This window comes from Mus caroli, unplaced genomic scaffold, assembly GCF_978045245.1.
Source record: "Mus caroli unplaced genomic scaffold, Mus_caroli_1 scaffold_11, whole genome shotgun sequence".
Classification (NCBI taxonomy): Eukaryota; Metazoa; Chordata; class Mammalia; order Rodentia; family Muridae; genus Mus; species Mus caroli.
In genome coordinates, this window is record NW_028227266.1 from 48,273,910 (window position 1) to 48,297,803 (window position 23,894).

General features: G+C 44.0%; 1 long non-coding RNA gene across 2 annotated transcripts in view; it reads right to left on the reverse strand.

Annotated features, from left to right (window-relative positions):
• Positions 1–741: 741 nt before the first annotated feature.
• Positions 742–23,894, reverse strand: part of LOC147002009 (uncharacterized) — an 84,568-nt gene continuing 61,415 nt past the window's right edge. Inside the window, exons 4-7 of one of the 2 annotated variants that reach the window (XR_015044531.1) lie at positions 23,376–23,606; positions 12,206–12,315; positions 11,132–11,208; positions 742–816 (exon numbers count right to left, since the gene is read on the reverse strand). This is a non-coding gene — a long non-coding RNA (uncharacterized LOC147002009). Of the gene's footprint in view, positions 817–11,131; positions 11,209–12,205; positions 12,316–22,379; positions 22,974–23,375; positions 23,607–23,894 lie in introns of those variants that run through there. The other variant, XR_015044532.1, reaches the window with a different exon arrangement.

A 23,894-nucleotide genomic window follows, 5' to 3' on the forward strand; every position in this document is an offset into this window, starting at 1 on the left:
GTGTGGATAGAATTGGTGACACATGACAGACAACTAAGAAAAAATTACAACCAGGGCCCTGCAAGATGGCTCAGCTAATATAGACGTATGCCCACAAGCCTGAAAACATGGAAGACGAGAACTTGCTCCTGAAAGCTGTCCTCTGACCTGCACATGGGCCCAAAGGTACCTGTGTACACACACACACACACACACATGTGGTAATAACAAAAAATAAAATATTAAGATACAGTCATCATCTTTTTAAAATTCATTTATTGTTATTTATTTATTCATGTTACATACAACCCGTTCACTGTCCCCATCTCAGTCACTCGCAATCTTTCCCCCCATCCCCTCCCCTTCTCCTCTGACAAGGAAGGGATCCTCCTGGGTCTCCCCCCCACACACACACACTCTGACAATCAAGTCTCTTTGGGGATAGGTGCTTCTTCTCCCACTGAGGCCAGACAAAGCAGTCAGACTAGAGGAATATATCCCATGGGCAGGCAACAGCTTTTAGGATAGCCCCTGCTCCAGTTGTTTGGGACCCTATGAAGACCAAGCTACACATCTGCTACATGTTGGGGGGGTGTGCTATGTCCAGCCTTTGTATGCTCTTTGGTTGGTGGTTCAGTCTCTGAGAGCCCCAAGGATCCAGGTTAGTTGACTATGTTGGTCTTCCTGTGGAGTTCCTATTCCTTTCAGGGACCACAATCCTTCCTCCTATTCTTCCATAAGAGTCCCCAAGCTGCGTCCACTGTTTGGCTGTGGTCTCTACATCCATTTGAGTCAGCTGCTGGGTGGAGCTTCTCAGAGAACAGCCATGCTAGACTCCTGTTTGCAAGCATAACAGAATACCATTAACAGTGTCAGGGTGCTTGCCAATGGAATGGGTCTCAAGTTGGGCAGGTTATTGGTTGGCCGTTCCCTCAGTCTCTGCTCCATCCCCAGTGCCTGCATTTCTTATAGATGGGATAAATTTGGGGTAGAAGATTTTGTGGGTAGATTGGTGTTCCTACTGATCCACTGGGGTTCCTGCCTGGCTACAGGAGGCAGCCTTTTCAGGTTCCATATCACCAGTGTTGTGAGTCACAACTAAGGTCACCCCATTGATTCTTGGGTGCCCCCCTTATCCCAGGTCACTGACACATCCTGGAGATACCCCTGGGAGGTTCAGAATCAGGTGTGGTGAGGTACAGGAGAGATGGCCAGATGGCCATGAGAATGAATAGGACTCTGTAATCATTGTATCTTGACCTGAGTTGTATTTAAAAACAAAATACAGCTCTGATGACTTGTAGGCAGATGTAGTGACCTTTTTGCCATTTTAAACACAAAATTGCATGTCATTTATCAATATGTATAAGTTAATACAGGAGTTAACAACAAATCAAATACTATAAACTCCCAGTCAGCATCTTATTTGCCTATAAATAAATAAAAATAATGAACTGAGGTTCATTTTTTAGATAGTGTGTCAGTCAATAGGCTATGTGGGCAGGCTGTCCTTGAACTCTGGGTGCTCCTGCCTCAGCTTCGCAAGCTCTTGGATTAGAGGAGTGGAAGACAACTGGCACCTCCTTAAAAACTGAATAAACTCTCATTTACAAGCAACTGCAGTCTTTTTTGTCTGTCTGGCTAGGCTTCTACTGCTTGCTTGCTTTTTGTTTATAAAAGAGTAGATGCTTATCAGAAATGTCATCAGAAATCTGTTTATAGGCTTATCAGAAATAATACTTGAAAATGGAGAGATTAAAAAGACAGGAGAAAGAGCACAAATTAAGATTCTGAGTATTTCCCTGGAAAAGAGCATACACAAGATAAGACATGTTTAAGACACACAGGGTGTGCTTGTCTCTCAGTTAAACTCACTGTCAGTGAGGATACACAGTTCCATGCTGTGGGGAGGAAGCTGGTTCTGTGCACAGATATCTCTGAACAATACTGTGATGGTTTGTACATGCTTGGCTCAGGGCATGGCACTGTTAGGAGGTGTGGCCTTGTTGGAGTAGGCATGTCACTGTGGGTTGGGCTTTAATACCCTCATCCTAGCTATCTGGAAGCCAGTCTTCTGCCAGTTACCTTCAGAACAAGAGGTGAAACTCTCAGCTCCTCCAATCCCATGTCTGCCTGTACACTGCCAAGCTCCTGCCTCGATGACAATGGACTGAAACTTTGAACCTGTAAGCCAGCCCCAATTCAATGTCATGCTTGTCAGAATTGCCTTGGTCATGGTATCCGTTCACAGCAGTAAAGCCCCAAGACAGATGCCTTTTTGTGCAGCTTCTCAGCATCCTAAAGGTAATTTCTCACAGAGATAATTCCACATAATTCCTGTGATATGAGTTGAACACCACTGTGACCAATCCACGTGATCACAGTTCACTCTCTGACCTATATGGGCTGGACACTTACGATTTCTGTACTGTGACACCAGTCCACTGGTAGATAGAAACACAGTTCGTGTGATCTGTCTCATTCGGACATCATCACGGATTTTTTGGTCTTTCCAAAAAAAATAAAAATAAAACCTAGTTTAGTTTAGCTTGTCTCACGTTTTCATTACCCAAATAGAGAATTGGCTATGCCTCAAGAAGTGTTTTGTGGGAAACAGCTGTAGAAACCTGAATACAATAACTAGATAAGTATATTTCGTTTCATAAAATTAGCTGAGGTAGCTTGGTGAAAGTATAAATTACCTTTAGAAAAGAAAAGGAAAGGAAAGGAAAGGAAAGGAAAGGAAAGGAAAGGAAAGGAAAGGAAAGGAAAGGAAAGGAAAGGAAAGGAAAAGAAGAGAAAAGAAGAGAAAAGAAGAGAAAAGAAGAGAAAAGAAGAGAAAAAGAAAAGAAAAGAAAAGAAAAGAAAAGAAAAGAAAAGAAAAGAAAAGAAAAGAAAAGAAAAGAAAAGAAAAGAAAAGAAAAGTTTAAGAGCTGGTGAGGTGGCTAAGTCACCTAAGGCTTGTCCTGCAAGTGGAGCTGAGACAGACGACCTGGAGAGAGCGAACTCCCATACCTTGTCCTCTGACCTCATGTACTGTAGCATGTGTGGGGGCACATATATACACAAAAGAAATAAATACGTAACTAAAATAAGCAAATATGTAACTAAATGTAATTTTTAAGGGGGGGGGGGGCTATAGAGATGACTCAGCAGTCAAGAACACTTGCAGTGCATCAGAGTTAAGTTTCAGCACCTATATCTAGCCGCTCATACCACCACTAACTCCAGATCCAGGCGAACTTACAGATCTTACACTGTCTTCAGGCCTCCATGGTCGTCCACACACATGTGCACATATCTATGCTCAGAAACATAGCTCTAAATAAAAATCTTTTTATAAGTGAAAGAGGGCTCTTGTGGACATTTTTGTTTCCCTCTCTTTACTAACTTCCCTCTTTCTATTTGAGCTACCAATTTACAATGTCTCCTGCCAAATCACTGGTGCAAATTATACACTTTCCCTCAAGTTTCGGTCCCACTTTCTTACTTTTTCTTAGATGTGTATGACTGTTTTGCCTGCATCAGTATATGTGTACCACATGTGAGCCTAGTGCTCACAGAAGTCAGAATTGGGCACCACATCTCCTGGAACTGGAGTTTGAGGTGGTTATGAGCCACTGTATGGATGCTGGGAACTGAACCTAGGTCCTCTGCAAGGGTAGCCAGTGCTCTTAATTGCTGAGCCATCTCCCTAACCCTATTCTTACTCTCTTCTATCTCTGGCCCCAGTTTTGTAATTGGCTGCAAGGTGTGCATACCTATTTCCATCCCTTTGTCAATACTACTTAAGCACTGTCTAAAAGGAAAAGACATTCCCGGTCTCCCTGCAGAGACCTCCAGAAACATAACACAGGCTTTACATCCATGATTCTCACAAGCAAATAAGTAAATAAACTCAAGCAAAAAAATCGACATGGCCATTAAAAGTGTGGTAGAGACAAATGCCAGCTTCCTTTCACAAGTATTATACCAAACTCAGCGTTGAGGATAAAACTCATGGCTTCCCCTCCAAGGCTCAGGAATCATCATGGAAGAAGGGATATAAAGAATGGAAGACCCACAGGAGGAGGAGGCCTGTTACAAAGAGACACCTGAACATAAGGTGGCCATTGCATTGAAGCACTCAGTGGTACAGATGTGGTACCTGATAAAATCTGCATTTCATCTTAGAAAATGGAAGGGCTCGAGAGGCCCCACCCCTCCCTGAGGGAGGACTGACAGTTTATGACAAGGGGAAGGAGTGTTACTTCCTTCAGTGAGGTTGCCACTGCACTGATAAGTTAGGGATGCTCCAGTAACTAACACCCCGCCCATGCCCATGGAAACAATTCTGATTAAACCCCAGTCACACATACAAAAAAGAAACTGAAGTCGAAGAGGAAACCATTGGGAAGAAGAGTCTCAATGGGACAAGGATAAAAGAAGGTCATGGGGTGAAAATGACTAAAATTAATTAAAAATATATATGAAACTATCAGAGAGTAAATTATATAATTAAAATATGTGTAATACAAATAGATAGAATAAAAGGTTCTTGTGCGTGTTAGCAAATACTTTACACGTGAGCTACATCCCCAGCTCTGATTCTCCATTTTCATCATAACCAGTCAGTGTTGTATTTTTATCACAGATAATTTAAGCTTTGAATTATAATTTCCTTTTGGATAAATAGGTGGGGCTTTGTTTGCTTTTGTTGCTGTTGTCATTTTGGTTGCTCTGCGCCAGTCCAACAATTCAAGAATAACAGGAAACGAACAAAAAAATTCAAAATCTTAAAATGAAAATACAAAACAGCCAAGAATCACGGCCAGCTTTTTTACTTTTTAGTTTGAGTGGAGCAGTCAGTGTGCTCCGCATTCCCAGGTGTGGAGCGTCCTGTGGACTCCTCAAGGGCAGACTCGACGAGGATTTTGAGATGGAACTCATCGCCATTCCTGTGTGATAGTCACATGACATTCTCATAACACCTACTGTCAGTTCCACTAACAAGGCAAATAGATTTGTTCCATTTTGTATTTACAGCCAAGCCAGCAAGCCAATTTCTTATCGGCAAGTTCGCAGTTCGTCAGAGCCACACACTCATCAAAGAGAAGGAATTTGAGCACAACAATTTCACCCATGACTAGGACTAAATAGAGACCCATAGTATGAGGTATTGTTTGGCCAATGCAAACAAGTCTATCATCAGGTACCCCACTGCCTGCTTGGACCTGGGCGAGAGTCAATGCTGAGTGATCTGCATTGGCTTTAAGAGAATATCCGTCCATGCAATGCCTGAATAACATCGTTTCAGATAAGCCATCTTTTCTAGGAGGACAATGAAAACATCCAGTCTTTCTGTTTATTGTGTATTACTACCACAAGCAGCCACCATGGTATCAGAGAGGTGACCCCCTGATCTGAACTGACTTCTGGTCACCTTTGGGGTACACCAAGCCTTCCCTTGTCGGGCTGCAAGTTTCTGAGCAGGCCCCCATCTAAGCTATCCCTGTATCTGGGCACTTTGCCCACTTTTCAGCTCAGCGAGGATAGGCTGTGGCGCGGCTGTGGCAAGAGCTGCCGCGGGCATGACGGAAGCTGCCCAGGAGAGCTGCGGTCCTCAGCTAGAGGAGAAGTCCCAGGCGGCATGGCCTCGAGCTGAGATTTTAAAGTGGTCTACGTAAAGAGGGGGGGAGCACGTGTCTCTCCCCAGAGCACTTGGCCGAACTTGTCCAGGCCGTGGTCACCCCCTACTGCTCTTCTTTCATAGGATGTCTGTCTTTTCCTAGCCAAGTAATGGCCGAAGGAAATTACTTCAGACTTTACTTGGACGGTCATGAGACTGTTTTGATTTGGAATTTTTAATATTTGACTTAAAAGTCACCTTTCTGGAATATGAAAGTGTCCCTGGGATTTTTTTTTTCTCTGAAAGCAATTTAAAAAACAAAAAAACTCATTAGGCTTACTTGAACAGTAAAAGCCAAGGTCACAGCTCTGAAAGGGTTTTCTACAAAAACAAAGATTGACTCGCCCATGTTAAAGCGATAATACAACACTGCACATCCATGTTTCTCTTTGAAGCCAGCCTCCCTATCCTAAGCTGCTCCTACAGCTCAGTGCAGTGCCTTTGATTAAATATCTTCAAGGCTGAGCTTTCTGCTTCCAAAATCTAAACCTTGTGGTGGTTATTTGGTTATATCTCTGGCACCTTCTGCACCTTTTATATAGCTATATATGTATGTACGCAGTGTGTGTGCATGTATGTTGACATGCGTATAGAGGTATATGTGTATGTGAAGCTAGGGGCATGCGCACATATATGTGTATGCATGCATGTGCAAGTTTAAGGTTGATACTAAACATCTTTCATGATCTCTCTCCCTTTTATATATTGAGACAGTTTCTCGCTGAACCTGGAGCTCAAGGGTTAGGCTGGTCTGGCTAGTCAGCTTGCTCAGGGGATTCTCTGTCTCTTTCCATACACCATAATTATAGACAGGCTGCTATGCACAATATGCTAGTTTAAGTGAGAATGGCCCCCATAGGCTTGTATATTTGAACACTTTGTCCCCACTTGGTGGAACTATTTGGGCAGGATTAAGGGGTGTGGCCTTGTTAGAGAAGGCATTGCTCTATTGAAAGAGGTGTGTTACTGGGAGTGGGCTTTGAGCTTTCAAAATCCAACCTGTAGATCAGGGCATGAGCTCTTAGCTACTGTTCTAGCAACATGCCTGTCTGCCTGCTACCATGCTTCCAACCATGTTGATCATGGACTGACCCTCTGACACACAGTAAACCAGCCCCCAATTAAATGCTTTCTTTCATAAGTTGCCTTGGTTACAGTGTCTCTTTACAGCAATAGAAAAGTAGCTAAGACTCCCACCCAGAATTTACATGGGTTCTGGACATCCCAGATCCAGTCCTCACTGAGCCATGTCTCTAGCCCTATACTGTCTTTGTGTTAGGAGGTAGGGATGGGCTCAAAACTAGGATCACATCCACTGTAAGGTTAAATTAAAGTATCTCAACATATCTACCCAAGACTACAGAATCACATCAGAGGTGGCCACACAGAGCTAAAACAAGTACAGCAAAAGCCAGCCTGGTTTCCTTTGCCCTCCTATGTCTTTAATGAGCAATGACATGAAAACACTCGAGCTAAGGCCTTGTTAGACATAAACGGCTTTTCTCTTGCTTGCTTTCAGCTTCCATGATGCATTTTTCTGACAGTCTGTGCCTATTAGCACGTCGGTGTCTCTCCATTGCACATCTGCCCTTCTAAACTCTACTTTGCAATGGGACGGAGGCCCTGCAAAGCATGTCTCTGCTCTGCCAGATGTGGAGCACTGTCCGCTGGGAGTGATGTGGCTGCTGCCATCTTGAAATCAGAACAGCTGTAAATATCCTCATGAGATTCTCGCACAATCAATTATTAGTGTTCCCTCGTGGAAGGGGGTGTGTGGAAGGTCATTAGACCTTCGTGTGAGGTTCCAACCACTCTTCTGCACACCACAGCTGCACACAATCCTGCCCAGATACACGTGATATCCAGAGGTGATAGACTTCATAGGCTACAGGGAGTTAAATGAAGGGGCTCCAGTATGAAGTTTTCAGTAGGTCATCATCAATACTGAGATGGGCTTTTTGGTGATGTTGCTGTTTGGGTTCACCCACGTATCATCAGTAAGCAAGCCAAACAAACTCTGGCTTCACCAACCTGTTTGAGCAGGATTGTCTCTTTGACCTGCCGTTGGTGCCTAGGGGAAACAAATGATTGCCCTCATCTCCCCAGGGACGCTGAATGACACCATGTGGCTCTGGTTAGGTCTGCCAACAGGGAGAGCTAGAGGGTCCTTCCTGTCCCTTTCCAGGTCTTTTCATGGTTACCCCAGGAAGAAACCTCCTGGAAAACCAGTAGCTGGTCACAGTAAGAGCCTGTTCCACTTTTCAACTTTTTTCGAATTCCCCAAATCACACCGGTGGCTCAAAGGTACCATGGCCACCTCCACTCAGGTACTCAGCTTTCCCAGAAGTCCAATCTCAAGATTTTCAAGGCAGAGGCTCTTCTGAGCTCTTAGAACAGTGGATTTTAGCCTGTGTGGCTCGACCCCCTTGGTAGTGGGGGAGGGGGGGCGGTGTCAAACAACCCTTTCACAGGGGTTGCATATCAGATATCATGCATATCAGATATTTACATTAAGATCCGTGGTTGTGTCCGGCCAGCAGATCACAGGTTTGGGTTCTAGCCTGGAAAGGCATTTTGGAAACCTGGAAGAGAAGAGGGGCTGGGCTGCGCGAGATAAGGAAGGAACCAAGACAAAGGTCTCTGCTCAAGGTTTAATTTTTACTATTTCGGCACTCCGTTATGAAGGAAGGGGGAGGGGCCCAATTCCCGCCAAATAATCTTGGGGTCCAGTAGCAGGGTGACCATGTGATGGCTCCAAACAGCAAAGCGGCAGGTTCCAGCAGTGGGCGTGGCAGAAAGATTGAGCGGGAAGCTCCACCCCTGAGCAAGCAGGTTTCAGGCTGGGGGAGGGGAGACTACAATCCGTAGCAGTAGCAAAATTACCATTATGAAGTAGCAAGGGTTTTATGGTTAGGGGTCACCACAACATGAGGAACAGTATTAGGAAGGTTGAGAACCACTGTCCCAAATTATTAGCACCAAGCAGCCAGAGTCCCCTCCTCTGGAAACCTGAGTCTCAAACTGCGGGATATTCCTAGAGGTTCTGGGTTCAGAGAGCCCCATCTGTTTCCTTTGTTTCTCCAGGATGCTACTGCACATAATCACTGGCTGTGTGTTGCTCCAGCATCCCCGTATCTTTTCAGTCCCCTGCACATGTGTAGTTAATTCCAACATCCACCTCTCACTATAGAAATAACTGTATGGATACTGCTTTCCCAGCTCAACTCTGCCGTAAAAAGCTGCTGGTTTCAAGGCTCACCCTCACCAAGTGTTAGGCCACTTGTATTTCCTAGAGCTGAGCTGAGAACCAATGAAAGAGAAGCAGAAAAATCATTTCAGTGAAACCAAAGATACTAGATATGGATCAACTAGTAGAGAAGTAACTTACCACCGGCCCAGGGTAACACCTAGCTGAGGACCTCGCTAAAGCAGAGGCCATGGGAATGATGCTTAGTGGTTTGCTCAATCTGCTTTCTAATTCAACCCAGGACAATCTGTCTAGGGATGGCACTACCCAAAGTGGACTGACTAGGCCTTCTCACATTAATCATTAATCAAAAAATGTCCCCAGAGGCTTTGCCTATGGGCCAGGTAGGTAGAGGCATTTCTCAATCAAAGTTCCTTTTCCCAGGTGACTCTTGCTTGTGTCAAGTTGACAAAAAACTAACAGGAATTCCTTGTAAAAAGCACTCGGGGGTAGAAAAAGGCAGGTCCTGAGGCTTGCTGGTCATGAATCCTGCCAACTTGGTGAATCCCAGGCCAGCGAGATACCCTGTCTCAACACACACACACACACACACACATTCACACACATGCACATGCATGCACACACACATACACACACATATGCACACACACTCTTGCACATGCACAGGCACACGCACATACTTACACACACAGAGACACATGCACTCTCACACAGAGAGACACCCAGACACACACACACACACACACATTCACACACATGCACATGCACGCACACACACACATACACACACATATGCACACACACTCTTGCACATGCACAGGCACACGCACATACTTACACACACAGAGACACATGCACTCTCACACAGAGAGACACCCAGACACACACACACACACACACATTCACACACATGCACATGCACGCACACACACACATACACACACATATGCACACACACTCTTGCACATGCACAGGCACACGCACATACTTACACACACAGAGACACATGCACTCTCACACAGAGAGACACCCAGACACACACACACACACTCACTCATGCACACGCACACACATGCACACGCACACACACACTCACTCATGCACATACACACACATGCACACGCACACACACACTCACTCATGCACATACACACACATGCACACGCACACACACACTCACTCATGCACATACACACACATGCACATGCACACACACACTCACTCATGCACATACACACACATGCACACGCACACACACACTCACTCATGCACATACACACACATGCACATGCACACACACACTCACTCATGCACGTACACACACATGCACACGCACACACACACTCACTCATGCACACGCACACACATGCACACGCACACACATGCACACACTCACTCATGCACACGCACACACATGCACACGCACACACATGCACACACTCACTCATGCACACGCACACACATGCACACGCACACACACACTCACTCATGCACACGCACACACATGCACATGCACACACACACTCACTCATGCACACGCACACACATGCACACACACACACACAAAGAAGGGGAACACTCAGCTAGCAACTTCAGAGTTACTGGGAGGAATTCATAAGCACAGGAAGATTCAACTCCCACCTTCCTTCCTGGGACACCTTTGCCCCCACACATATGCATCTATCTTCCCCAGCAGCCCTGACTTGTTGACCTCAGAATGAGGTAAATTTGTGAAGGCTGCAGTTATAACCGCCCAGCAGCCGTGCCTTATGACTAAAATGAAATGAAATGCAACATTTCTGGAAAAGTCAATTATTTCCAACCTGTTCCATTAGAGTCAAACATGCTAAATGAGCATGTAACATATTGACTTCTGTGCCCCGTGGCATCTGGGGGCCATAAATGCTCTGCTTATCATAATGCTCATCTCCATAGCTCTTGCAAATCAGGACCCTCCCCGGGAAGAGCATCCGTGGCCTGTTCATAACTCAAGATGGGAAGGAGACAGGCTGCCTAATTGGGGGAGAGGGAGGCACCGATCCCTCCTGCCCTCACACTGCTGCGCACATGGCTGGACCTGTTACATGCAGTCACGTGACCCGGAGTCAGGGTTCTCTCCACCTGCATCTAAACAGATGGCGACTGCCCCATGCAGCAAGCCGTTCTCTGTGAGAAGGAAAGCAGGCTGCCACCAGGATCGCTTCAGGCAGGAGAGAGACAGAGGAATCCCAACGAAGCAGCGGAAAGACAAGATAGTGCATTGAAGTCGGACCAACCTGCCTTTGAAGCTGCCCTCTCTGACTTGCTAAGGTGCTGGATGAATTCTTTAACTTCCCCGAGCCTCACGTTCTCTCTATAAAATAAAATAAAATAAAATAAAATAAAATAAAATAAAATAAAATGGAAAGTGCCAACTTCATAGGCTTTTTGCAATAACTAAATGATGCAAAAGGTACATGGAGCTGCTTATGCAGAAGCCTGTATATTGGAAGAACTTGAGAAATGGCCAATATTATTATGGTTTTTGTTTTATGAGTATGACCAACTTTTCAGTTTTTCTGTTTGGGGGGACTAGGCTTTCAGTATGCCATCTCACCACCTCTGCTCTGAGTATACCATAAGCCAAAGGGCAGATAAGTAAATGTTACAAATGAGAGCTTGCTATATAGGTCCCTCCAACAGATGCACACCTTGACCCCTTCCCCTTGCCCTACCCAAACTCTACGACATTCTTTCCTTCCCCTTCCTTTCCTCCAAGCCCAGCTACAGAGAGTATGCTGATGTAAGGATATGAGCATCCTGAACTCTGCTGTCCCAGTACTCTCTGTTCCTGCCCAAATTCTTCCACTTCCCATTGCTGGTTGGCTGAATCCTAATGGACCTGCTTCTAATGAGTGCCTAGGGGCAGAGGCATGGCTTTGTACGGATCCAGCAGCCAAGCCCTGGGCATCCATCCAGCAGAGGTGTGTGCTCAACCCTCCTCTCCCACCCTGAACTTTCACACAGGTGTGGCACTTTGGGATTCTCCAGGAGATCTGCATGATTAGTTAGAAAGAGTCCCGGCTGACTGTCCCTTTCTCTGCAAGTGCAATCTCTCCTAATAGCATCACCCAACTGAATGTCTCCTAATTCTGCCGGAATGCATTTTAATTATCGCTGCTTCTTATGTTGGTGAGCTGTTGCTGGAGTTTTTGATTTGTGATGGAAAATAGGGAAGCCATAAAGTATTTTGGTGACAGCTCCCTGATTAGGCAGCATAGCAGCAAAACAAGTTGTCACAATAAAACTGATTAATCAAGTTGTCAGAGTAAAACAAATTAATGCCACAAAAAACCTTTGCTAGAAATTACCTCCGTATCTGGGAGTCTTTGACGGATGGATTCCTTCCATTGGCAGAGACTTTCATCTCATGTGCTACCCTTGCAAATCTGTGCTTGGGATTTGAGGTGGTCCCGATGCCCTGTAGGAAGGGACCAAGCGAGACCACAGAGACCTAGTTACAGAGCAGCTACTGACTTGATGTCTAGAGACGCGTTGTTCCTGCCTAACTGATTTGGAAACTGTTAGTACCTGCAACATAATTCAATGGCCATTAAATTTTAATGTGAAATAGATACAAAAGCCATCTACCCGAGTTCTTACCAAGAAGCCTGGATTTCATTGTCAACTTATTAAGATGCTTAATCCTAATGTTCTGGTTGGAAGGACATTCTGCAATTCTTCTTATATATCTTTCTGTCTCAAGGAGAGATTTTACCCATGGTGGAGATGACAGTGATAGTCCTGTCTGCTACTACAGTTTATCACAATATAGATGATGGCATCTGACTATGCAGAATTCCACCACACTGTGTCAACTGGTGGCAGCATGACTTTCTGAAGAAACCCATACCCATGTGCTTTCCCCCACCCCCTGAAACACCATGTTTTGTAGCTCAGGCTAGCTTAAACTTACACTGTAGCCAATGATGACCAAAAAATGGAGAGATATGGGGGAGACAGTAGATTGAGATGTAAAGACCAGAGTTATTTTCAATTTCTACTGTCTCCCCCGTATCTCTTCATTTTTGGTTCTCCTCAGTAGAATCCCAAGAACCAGACATGGTGGTTATCATCATCTCCACTTCATGGCCAAGAAAAGGGTCCTTAGTGATCAATAACTTTGCATCAGAGGAAGACTTTTGCGGCATCCATCCCCAAGCCACGTGGGCAGGAAAGCTCTCGAGTCTTATTCTTCCAGTAATAAAGCCTGTCTCATGCCACCTGGGACCCTAAGCAAAACCCAGCAGCAGCAGCAGCAGCAAGACCATAGACTGGCAGCTCTAGCATCCACTGTGGGTGATGCCCTGGATAGCTGACACCACTGAATCCCACTTGCCCGGTTCTACCTCTCCATTATCAGCTCCTACCAAAATGTGATTCAGTCTCCATGCTCACTCCCTGAACCTTTTCAGCCTTTTCCCTTCTACAGATGGCCTCCAGCAAGTCTGGCTCTCTGAGCCTTTATTCCGTGGTGAGAACCCAAGCCCTTTGATGTCTCCTCATGTCCACAGAATCTAAATGTGTTCCTCCTCGGAAGATGGCTCTCCATCATGTAGAGGCACAGCCCCACTGTCTTGCTTTCTGAACATGACCTGCTGTTCCAGGCCACCTACCTTTAGCTACAGTGCTTATCCTGGCTCTAATTCTACCTGTAAGCATCAATTCCTTTGTCAAGATGAATGGATACCTTCTCTGGGTACCCCCTCTGTCATGACTATGCCCTAGGCAGATTTCTCTTTTTTAATCTTTGTAAACAGTTGTACCATTATATATTAATTTGGGTAATAATTGGTTTCATTGTGGCTGTTTAATACATGTGTATAACATACTTGGATCATATTCACCTTTCATTTTCCTCTTAGACAAGACCTGCTCTTCATGGTCTCTTTTCTTTTCCCTAATAATCTCTCTTCTGCTTTCATGTCTTTTGTGTGTGGGGTTTTTTTTTTTCTACATTCCACAGATATGAGAATGTGTGATATCTGTCTTTCTGAGTCTGGTTTATTTTGTTCAACATGATGGTTTCTGGTTCATCCATTTTCCTGCAAATGTCATGATCTAAGTAGATTTATTTGATAGTCAAACTCAACATTCCATCACAGTCATTTGCTAATGAGCCTCTTCTCCAAAATGCAAAGACAGTATGCTATCCATCACTGTGTCTCCTAGCAGTGCCCAACACATAATATGTTTATGATCAATACTCACTGAATAAATATGAGCAGAGGTGAATGGATAGACGTGACAAAGCAGGAGTCTTGTAAAAACCTTCTCATGAAGACTCAATGGTCTTTCTGTTACCGAGATGCCAGAGACTTTGCGGAGAACAGCCAATCGAGAACACACTACCGCTGTTCTTCCTCAAACATTTACCAGCCTCTGCTGAGCTGTGTCAATGGCCTAAAAACACAAGCAGAGCTGAAGGTGCTGACTCTAGTGTCACTGTCCCTGACTTCTTATGTCGACGCCACATTTCCTGTGCATCTGGGATCTGTTCCAGCTTCACCAGATGTTCAGAAAGAGAAGAAATGGTGAGACATTTGGTACCACCTCCTTGTTTTGAAGGTGACTCAGAGAAATGAACTTGTACCAGAGCCACAAGCATCTTAGGAGCAGATATTGAAATCTAGTAACCTGCTAACTGGGCCATTGCTCCATCTTCTGTATGAATGATCTTTCGTAATGTTAGAGGTAGGAGTCCATTATCCTAGACTTCAATAAGTCCACAGACTTGTACCATATACAGTTGTCACAGAATGGAATTGTTTTGCGGTCAGACAGCATTAGTCATAATCACACAGTACCATCTACTTGTCTAGTGACGTGGTACTGGTTAGGTTTTCTGAGCTTCAAACTCCTCACCTACATTTATCAGGGCTTTGATCTTAGTTGACTAAGAATTCCTCTTTCTGTGATAAAATACCCTGACAAATGCAACTTCAGGTAGGAAGGGTTTGTTCTTGGCTCATAGTCTAAGAAGATATAGTGGCTACAAAGGCATAGCAGCAGGGCCTTGAGGGGGCTGGTCATAATATGTTCACAGCTGGGGAGCAGAAAGCAATGGATGCTCTTGACTGGCTAACTTTCTCCTTTTGATACAGTTCAGAGTCCACTCTCAGGACCCATCTCCCCCGCCTCTCTTCATTAGCCCCATAATGATAATTCCTCACAGGTATGCCTAGATGCTTGTCTCTTCAGTGATTCTAGACTCTGTCAAGTTGGTAATCAATATTAGCCATCAATAGTTAATGCCAGAGCTTTTGGTAACACTTGGCACACATTAGATGCTGAATAAATAAGCATCTTAAATTGGTTTTGAGATATGAGAGTAATCACTTTGAAGCATTCTCTCAAAGGAAGATTAAAGTCTCCCTTGACAACATTCTGCCAAGGGTCAGATATTCCAGAACATTCAGCCCTTTGTTCTAGACTAGAAAGTTCTCCCATATTTTTCCCCAGGTCAAAAACTTTTTCTAGCCAGGCAGTAATGAAATATGCCTTTAATCTCAGCACTCAGAAATCAGAGGCAGGTGGGTCTCAGTTCAAGTCCAGCCTGGTCAACAGAGAGAGTTCCAGGACAGCCAGAAACCCTGTCTCAGAAAAACAGCAAAACAATACTACCTTTAATAAGGTCCTTCATACAGTCTTGGCTATCCAAAATCATTTTCTCAATTCAAGCAGGAAAAATATATTTCTTGCAAAATGAAAAGGAAGTTTCATAGTTTTAAAATATACTTTCATGCTAAATCAATGCTCAATGCCCCACTATTTATAAACTAGTCTCTTTTTTGTTTTTTTGCTTCCACCTGGTTTATTTTCCATTTTGCAACTTAGTCTATTTTTTACCAAAGATGTATATGTGTGCCATTTAAGGAGGAAATCATTCTACAAAGCTGAATATTAAAATCAGTATGTCCCCTGCTACCACCATAATCTCCATTCCCTCCCTCGATCCCTGGAGGTAAGCACTTTCCATTCTCTATCCTGGCTTTCTCTTTCTATGTCAGAAAATAACATGCTTGTGTCTCTACTTTAAAAAAAAAAAAAAGGTTGTATTTTATTGGCATACCTGGACGGTGACAATGTAAGTCTGCCCCTTCCTCCCCTATCACTTGAATACCACCTTACATCCCCATATCCCCATAACGCCACAAAGCAAAGTTGTTCAGATCAGCTTACAGTTTCTCTTCATAGCAAATCACTTCTGTATTTTTATTGCTCTTCTATTCTTACATGTTTTCCCCCGTGTTTAATAATGGCCTTCTTTGCTCCTATATACTTATCACCAGTTTAGCTCCAGACACACACCCTTTATGTAAATCTCTTCCCTGAACAGCCAAACACCCTAGGGATCCCATCAACTCTGATTGGAGATGATCTCTTGAGATGCACTCTGCTCCAGACTAGGTACTCTCAAGGCCAGCTACACAACAGTCACTTGGGGAACTTCTTTTCCCAGAAGTACTGAGTATTTCCTGCACCTCAGGCTTCTGTTCAAGGGGATCCCTCAGATACATCATTCTTTGTCTTGGCCTTGACCTCTCACCTTGGTATAGTGCATCAACAAGGTTAGACATAGCAAACAAACTGCCTGAAATATCAAAGTCTTAAAATATCTCTCTCCAGGCTCATGATTAGCTGTTTGGCGATAGTTTGTGTTGGAAATTTCTCTCCCCTTGGATTTTGAAAGCATCGTTCCATCACTGTCTAGCTTCCAACATAGCTGCCTTTAACGTTCTACAGTCTTGTCATGATGTGCCTTGGGGTAGCTGCATCTTTCTCCCAGTATGATAATCATAAAAACTCAAGTCATTCATCCTGGGGAGGTTTTACAAGATCCTCTTCCCCATCTGACTTCTTTATCCCTCTCTTCCCACATTTTGAGCGTTGGGGTTCTTTGAGACCTTTTGCTTAGCTCAGCATTTCCCACCCTTTTTGCTCTATTCCAGGGCCTTGGTTTGTGCAGTAAGTATATAATCAATATATACTGTTGGTATTATCCTTGCAGAGCTGCTGATACTGGTTTTGTTAGGTCTTTCCCTTTGGACTGCTTGGGTTTCCTGGGGCTCCAGCATTCGGTCTATTAACTTTTACTTGATCCTTGATTTCAATTCCACAGTGCCACTATCCACCCCTTGGATCATTGACTGTGTCACCTGACTATAGTGGCTTATGGGCACTTTTCTGTTTGTATGACAACAACTGTAATAATCATGCTTGAACTTTTTAACAATTACATTAATTATCTACTGCTGAACAACAAATCACCCCGAAATTTTACAACTTAAAACAACAAATACTAACTCTTAGCAGGACTCACTATCTAGACACGGCTTAGCTGCCAGCCTCAAGTTTCTCACAAGGATCCAGCAGGTTGTCCCTGTGGCTGTTAGTCTTATCTGAAGGTTCAACTGGGAGACAACATTAGCAATGACCTGGGTTTTGTTTTGTTCAGAAGTTATTTCTGAAACCATAGCATGGTTTGCCATTCGGAGACAGAACTAGTTTTCAGGTTCACTAAGTCCTGGCTTCTTTCTGTCCATCGGTCTGTCCATTGATACTTCAATTTATCTCTCTTCTCTTTTTAATTTTACTAAAAGAAAGATGAACCGGGCAGCACCTTCAGCTGCCTGGGAATCTCCTTAGCCAGATTACACCGTCCTTTAGGCAATCTCCTACTTTTCATATTATGTTGGGCAAAATGTTAATAGCTTCTGCATGGCCTAACAAAGATTACCCTTCCTCCAGGTCCCATGATGTATTTCTAACTTGCTTTGAGGCCCTGAGTACTAGAGGCTCATATTTCTACTAGCCATCTATATCAACTTAGGTTTTCTATAACTCTCCTCTGCCTTCATCTCCTGACAAGATAAAGTAGTCCATCTTTAGATATTTTTACAGTATCACTCACTGATGGAAACAAAACTTACATTTGGAATATATATATATATATATATATATATATATATATATATATATCACTATCCTGTATTAAGACATAAAACAAAAACAAAGAATCTCTTACTGTGAATCCATGCCTTTGGGCCCAAAATCTCAATTTGGGTTTTCTGGATATCTCTGCCTCAGGTCTCTCAAGAGACTGAAATCAGTGGATGCTATGATCCCATTGTAAAGCTAGATTGGGGGAGATTCCATTCAAGCTTCCTCACATGGTTGTTGGTAGAATCCACATTTCCTGAACTACTGAAGCATGAGGTCCTCTGTTGTTTGCCTGCTGCTGGTTAGGTGGGTCCTCCAGCTCCCTGCAAACGGAATTTCTCCACTGGGTAGCTCAAAGCATGGCAGGACTTAGACAATAAGATAAGGAGGCTTCAGACAGAACCACCATCTTGCTTCTATGACCTAAGCTATTGTTAACACTTTTGCTGTATCCTATTAGTTAACAGTGTGACAAAAAGTCCAGTCCTTTTTCAAGATAGGTGATTATCAGAAAATAGCATGATATCAAGAGGCAGTGATCAGTGGAGACTTGCCAGGAGGCTGTCTACCAATATATAATGTAATTACTAGAGTAAAAAATGAGACAACATGGCACATCAAAATAACAGAAACACAGAACACAAGACAGACGCCTTCCTTTATGGTGATATTTCCAGTCTCTCATTTCTCTGTTGAGGGATGTATCACACTGAACGGCTTTGATGGCTGCTGATGCAAACTTTCCTAGAACTTTAAAGATCTAATTATAATACTTATGCAACCATTTCTCCTGGTATTAAATTTGTGTAAGTCAAGTATTATGCAACCAGGAGAATTACTATAATTTGGAGGAAAGAAATACATATTGAGAAACATAACCACAGCATCCATGAAATAAGCAACACTGGAAGACCCTCAATTTCCTACAACAAGCATGACAGGTCATGCTGTGTCTCCTCTGGCTTGCCTGCTTGTCTCTCTGCTTCACGGTGATGTTGGATTCATTGATGATTAGCACATAAGTCATTTATCCATTTGCTGCACAAAGACAAAGTAGCAAGTGAGTACCTGCTGTGTGCTAGGCTCTGCACAGAGCCCCCAAGGGAATCAGTCATGGTCCTATCCCTTCTGGAATACATAGTTTGTCAGGGAGATACAGGAATCAAGGAAAATCCTACTTACAAAAAAACCCTGAGCAGGGACAACAGAGCTAGGAAAAAGGTGTGTGTGTTGGGGGGGTGGTGTATACATGTGTGTATGTGTATAGATGTGTATGTGCTTGTATATGTGTATGTGTGTGTATACATGAGTATATTTGTTCATATATGTAGGTGTATGCATGTGCTTATATGTGTGTATGTGCGTGTTTGTGTATGGATGTATGTGTGTGTTTGTATGGTATGTATGTGTGTGTGTGTATGTGTATATATGTGTAGGTGTGTGTATGTGCTTGTATGTGTGTAGGTATATGCATACATGAGTATATTTGTATGAGTATATTTGTATATACTCATGTATATACTCATTTGTATGTGTATGTATGTGCTTTTATGTGTGTGTGTTCCTGTTTGTATATGGATGTATGTGTATGTGTGTGTTTGTATGGTGTGTGTGTGTGTGTGTGTTTGTATGGTGTGTGTGTGTGTGTGTGAGAGAGAGAGAGAGAGAGAGAGAGAGAGCAGACAACAAACAAGGTGTCATTCAGATCTTTCAAATCTATTTTGCTTGTTTTTTTTAAAGTCTTCTTCAGATATGAAAATGAAGAAAATACTCTTATGGTGTGTGTGTGTGTGTGTGTGTGTGTATACATGTGTGTATGTGTATAGATGTGTAAGTATGTGTATGTGTTTGTATGTGTGTATGTGTATGTATATGTGTATATACATGAGTATATTTGTATATATGTATAGGTGTGTGTATGTGCTTGTATGTGTGTATGTGCATGTTTGTGTATGGATGTACATGTGTGTGTTTGTGGTTTGTGTGTGTGTGTGTGTGTGTGTGTGTGTGTGTGTGTGTGAGACTCTCATAGACTTTTCATCATATGAGAATAAATGCCACAGATGGTTAGGTTAAAATCCATAGATATATTAAAAGAAGAGCTGTCAGGAACAAATTTCTGACTCAAAGCTACCAAAAATCAAAGTGGGTAGCCATAGAAACCCATTCCTTTTGCTCTGTCTGTTTGTTTGAAACACATTAGTCTGCCCTCCCCACCCTCCACTAAGCCCTTGTCCTCTTTTTCCATGCTTAGACTTGGAAAACACTGCGTCTTCTACCTACTCCACTCTTTTCCATCCAATATCCCTTCATCTTGCTAGTTCCCACACCTCCTCCAGCTCAGCTTGAATGTCCCTCCCTGCTTCTGAAACTCTCCATGAACAGTGACACCCATAAACCAGAGTACCCCACTAGCCCCAGAGTTCTTCCTAATACTGCATGTTCACTGCCCTTCTGAGTTCCTGATCTATGGTCCACCTAAAGACAAGCACAGTGTTTATCTGTGCACCACCAAGGCTCTAGAATGGAGTTTCTAATGTAGGCATTTGAGGGGTATAGGTGAACTGCTGCATGATTGAATAAAATGCTCTATACCCAAGAAATAGACTACACGGTCCCATGATAGCAGATAGATTCTGAATAAGACAACAAAGGTGACAGCTACAAATGGAATCCAAGGATTAGTCACTGAATTTCAACTTGACAATGTAAGGATACAGCAAGGAGTAGTTCAGTGACAGCAACATTTATTCGGTAGAAGCCAAACATTCTGCAATGCTAGGTATCCAATAAGGTCTGGCAATTTAACATATTCCGTGCAAACGGACCCCTGAGTTCTGCCAGGTATTCCTAAGAGCATAGGCCCTAAAAAGCATTGTCTTCCTTTTCTCAGACCTTTCTGTGTGACAACAACAGACCTGCTTGTCTTTAGGCAACCCATAGGCTAGAAACTCAGAAGGGTAAATGTCACCAGCCACCAGCATAAATTGAACAACATGAAATACCCACATGTAGTCACCCAGTTGTAAATTCTTGGAGCTTGTGGGGTGTGTGTTGGCTCTATTTGATGTAGGAACCCAAATAAAAATCCGAACAAGAGGCCAATACTTGAGGAATTTTTATTTTAAAGGAGGGAGGAATAAATGAAGAGAAAGATGTAGGCTTGCAAAGAAAGCCAGAGGAGGAGGAGGGGAGTATCCATGGGGAGCTAGGACCAAGGCAAGCTTAGCTCACAGCCTCCCCGTGATTAGCTGCATGGCAGCCATGAGAGACTAAGCTGCCTCACTGTAAAGCTGTTTAACTTGTTAGGACTTTAATCAATAAGAACCAGAGTAACATTTGTGCTTCATGTTCCTTTTATTTACACAGAAGACAAACTGAAGAGAAACTCTATTTCTCCAGCCAAAGACACATCCTCCGGGGAGCCTGGTTTCTTCAGAGTCAACAACAAGCTGGTGGGGGTGGAAATTAAGCACTGGAGCAAGGCTTGTACTTAGCTCCAGCCCAAAGACGGTCTCTTAGCTTGCTCCTTTCCAGCTGGTTCCAACCTCAGCATACTCCTCAATTAAAATTTCACCAATTTGCAGTCTCCTGCTGAGGCATCTGGCTGGCGAGAGGAAGGGCAGTAGCAGTGGGAACCAAGGTCAAGTCCAATCCCACATAGCCTAGGTGGATGCCAATCCCACATGCCCCTCAGGTAATACCACCTGCTGACACTAAGGGCCCAGGAGCCTCTTCTAGAGCCTCCTAGAGTAAAAGAAGGACCACACTTTCAAGACCTGGCTTGGGATCCCCTCCCCCTACTTCTTACTTCCTGTGTTAGTCGCTTTCCTCATGACTGTGACATCTACACTGACAAGAAGCAATGTAAGAGGGAAGAGGTTTGCTTCTGCTCATAATCTAAGGTGATGTACTCCATCTTGGAAAGTCAAGGCAGCAAGATCTTGAGAAGACTGGACATTGCATCCATAGCCAGGAAGCAGATGTTAGTGGATATTAGTCACCAGGCCACTGACAGGGGCTATTTTGATACGATGGTCCTGTTTCCCAATTGGTTCTTGATCTGTCAGTAAAGAAAGCCAGGGGATGGGGGGATGGCAATTGCTGGGTAGAAGGTACAGGCGGGACTTCACAAGGAAGGAGAGGATTTGTCTGTGGTGCTTTGGAGGGAGAAGAAACCAGCAGTCATGTGAAGTCTCAGGAGGAGCTGGAGCCTGTGGCCACTGCTACAGGTAGCTGTCCAGGGATGATTGACAGGGGCTAGGTGGTACCAGCCACTGAAGTTTAGGGAAGGTAGGAGGAGCAGAGATAAAAATATTATTAAGGGCATGCTTTTCCAGGTGGGAGATAGTAATGCCCAGCAATTGTGTCCTAAGGCAAGTTAAAAAGGAACAAACTCTGTGTGTGTGTGTGTGTGTGTGTGTGTGTGTGTGTGTGCGTGTGCGTGTGCGTCTGTGTGTCTGTGTGTCTGTGTGTCTGTGTGTCTGTGTGTGTCTGTGTGTGTCTGTGTATGTCTGTGTGTGTCTGTGTGTGTATTTTATCCTTGGATTCAAGAGAAGCTGGGAGGGGTCTGGTAGCACAAATCTACACGTAATAAGCCACTTCCACCAGGAAGTGTATTCAGTCCAGGACCCCAGCCCATGGAATGGTGGCATCCATACCTAATAGCTAATAGTTAATCTTCTCACCTCAATGAACCTATCTAGCCAACCCCTCCCAGGTGTGTTTGTGTATGAACAAGCATGCAAACCATGAACACAGCCATGTCAAGGACACCAATGCCTCAGACTCATGGGAATGGCAAGACCTTCCCCTGCTCCTACTGCGGCATGTGTGTTGACAGTGTGTGCAGAAAATACCTACCACAGCTTCCTCTGCCTAGGAGACTGCAGTTTGAGACTGTTCCCCTCCAGAGACCCCTCCAGATACCCCTACTGAGATTAGCTCTAAACTGAGTCTTCATTCAGTCACAACTGCTGGAGCCCTGCTTACATCAACATCAGCCCATGGCTGACCCAATACAACTTTTCTGTAGTGTGTCTGTCCTTTCTTCATTCCTGGTCACCCCAGTCAGGTCAGTTCCAAAGGTGAGCAGGTTGCTGTAGACATAATGAGGTTCTTGGGTCCTAGGTGATTCTAGATCACATCAAATTGACAATCAATATCAACCATCATACTTCCTATGCCCCGTCACCCATGAAACAGGCTCTCTAAACCCCAGCTCTGCCATCTATAAATGGAAGCGTCCAATGTGACTGGTAGGAATTTGGCAAATATCAGCAACTATGTTCAATCTGTCCTATCCCCACCCAGGCTCCAACAAAACACTGAGCTATGCACATGGTTCTGGCATTTCCCACACTCTTTTAATAATCTGACAAATGTCCATTTTGGCTCTGCGCAGAAAAGCTTGGTCTCTAGCCCTGCATCCATCACACTCCAGGGGTTCAATGTCTGTCAAATAATCACAGTGGAGAGTGTGCTCCAGGGTCATCTCATGCTATCAGTACATGCTCATAAGAGATCCATGGAACTTACCCAAACTTCAGGAAATTTCTCTGTGTGTGATGTTCCTGGTGCTCTATTCTCTCCTTGGTTTGTCTGTTAGCCCCCTGGCTCATTAAAATCAAATCCATCACTTAGGGGGAGGAGCCCATACCCCACTTAGGACTTGTAGACTAGGCAAAAGCTTCAGCAGTCCAGTGGATGAGAAATTAACATTCACAAGGATAACGACTCTCAAGCCAGCGGTCCTGATGCTCTCCTCATCTGCATGGGCGATAACACACCTCATGTTGTCTTCCAGGCAGCAACAGCCCAAAGAACCACTCAACCAGCCCCAGGAAATAGCTAAATGGCAGGTCAAATTACCCATAACTTTGACGAGGAGGATGGCTGGCTGATTCCAGCTCCTCTTTAGGGAGGAATGAAATTCAGAATTCAAGCATCAAGAAAGGGAACCATAAAAAATAATAATAATAACAATCCACCCCCATGTGGAATTTATATCCTGCCATAAAACTGCAAGGACTTAGGATTCAAAGGCATCTTGTATTA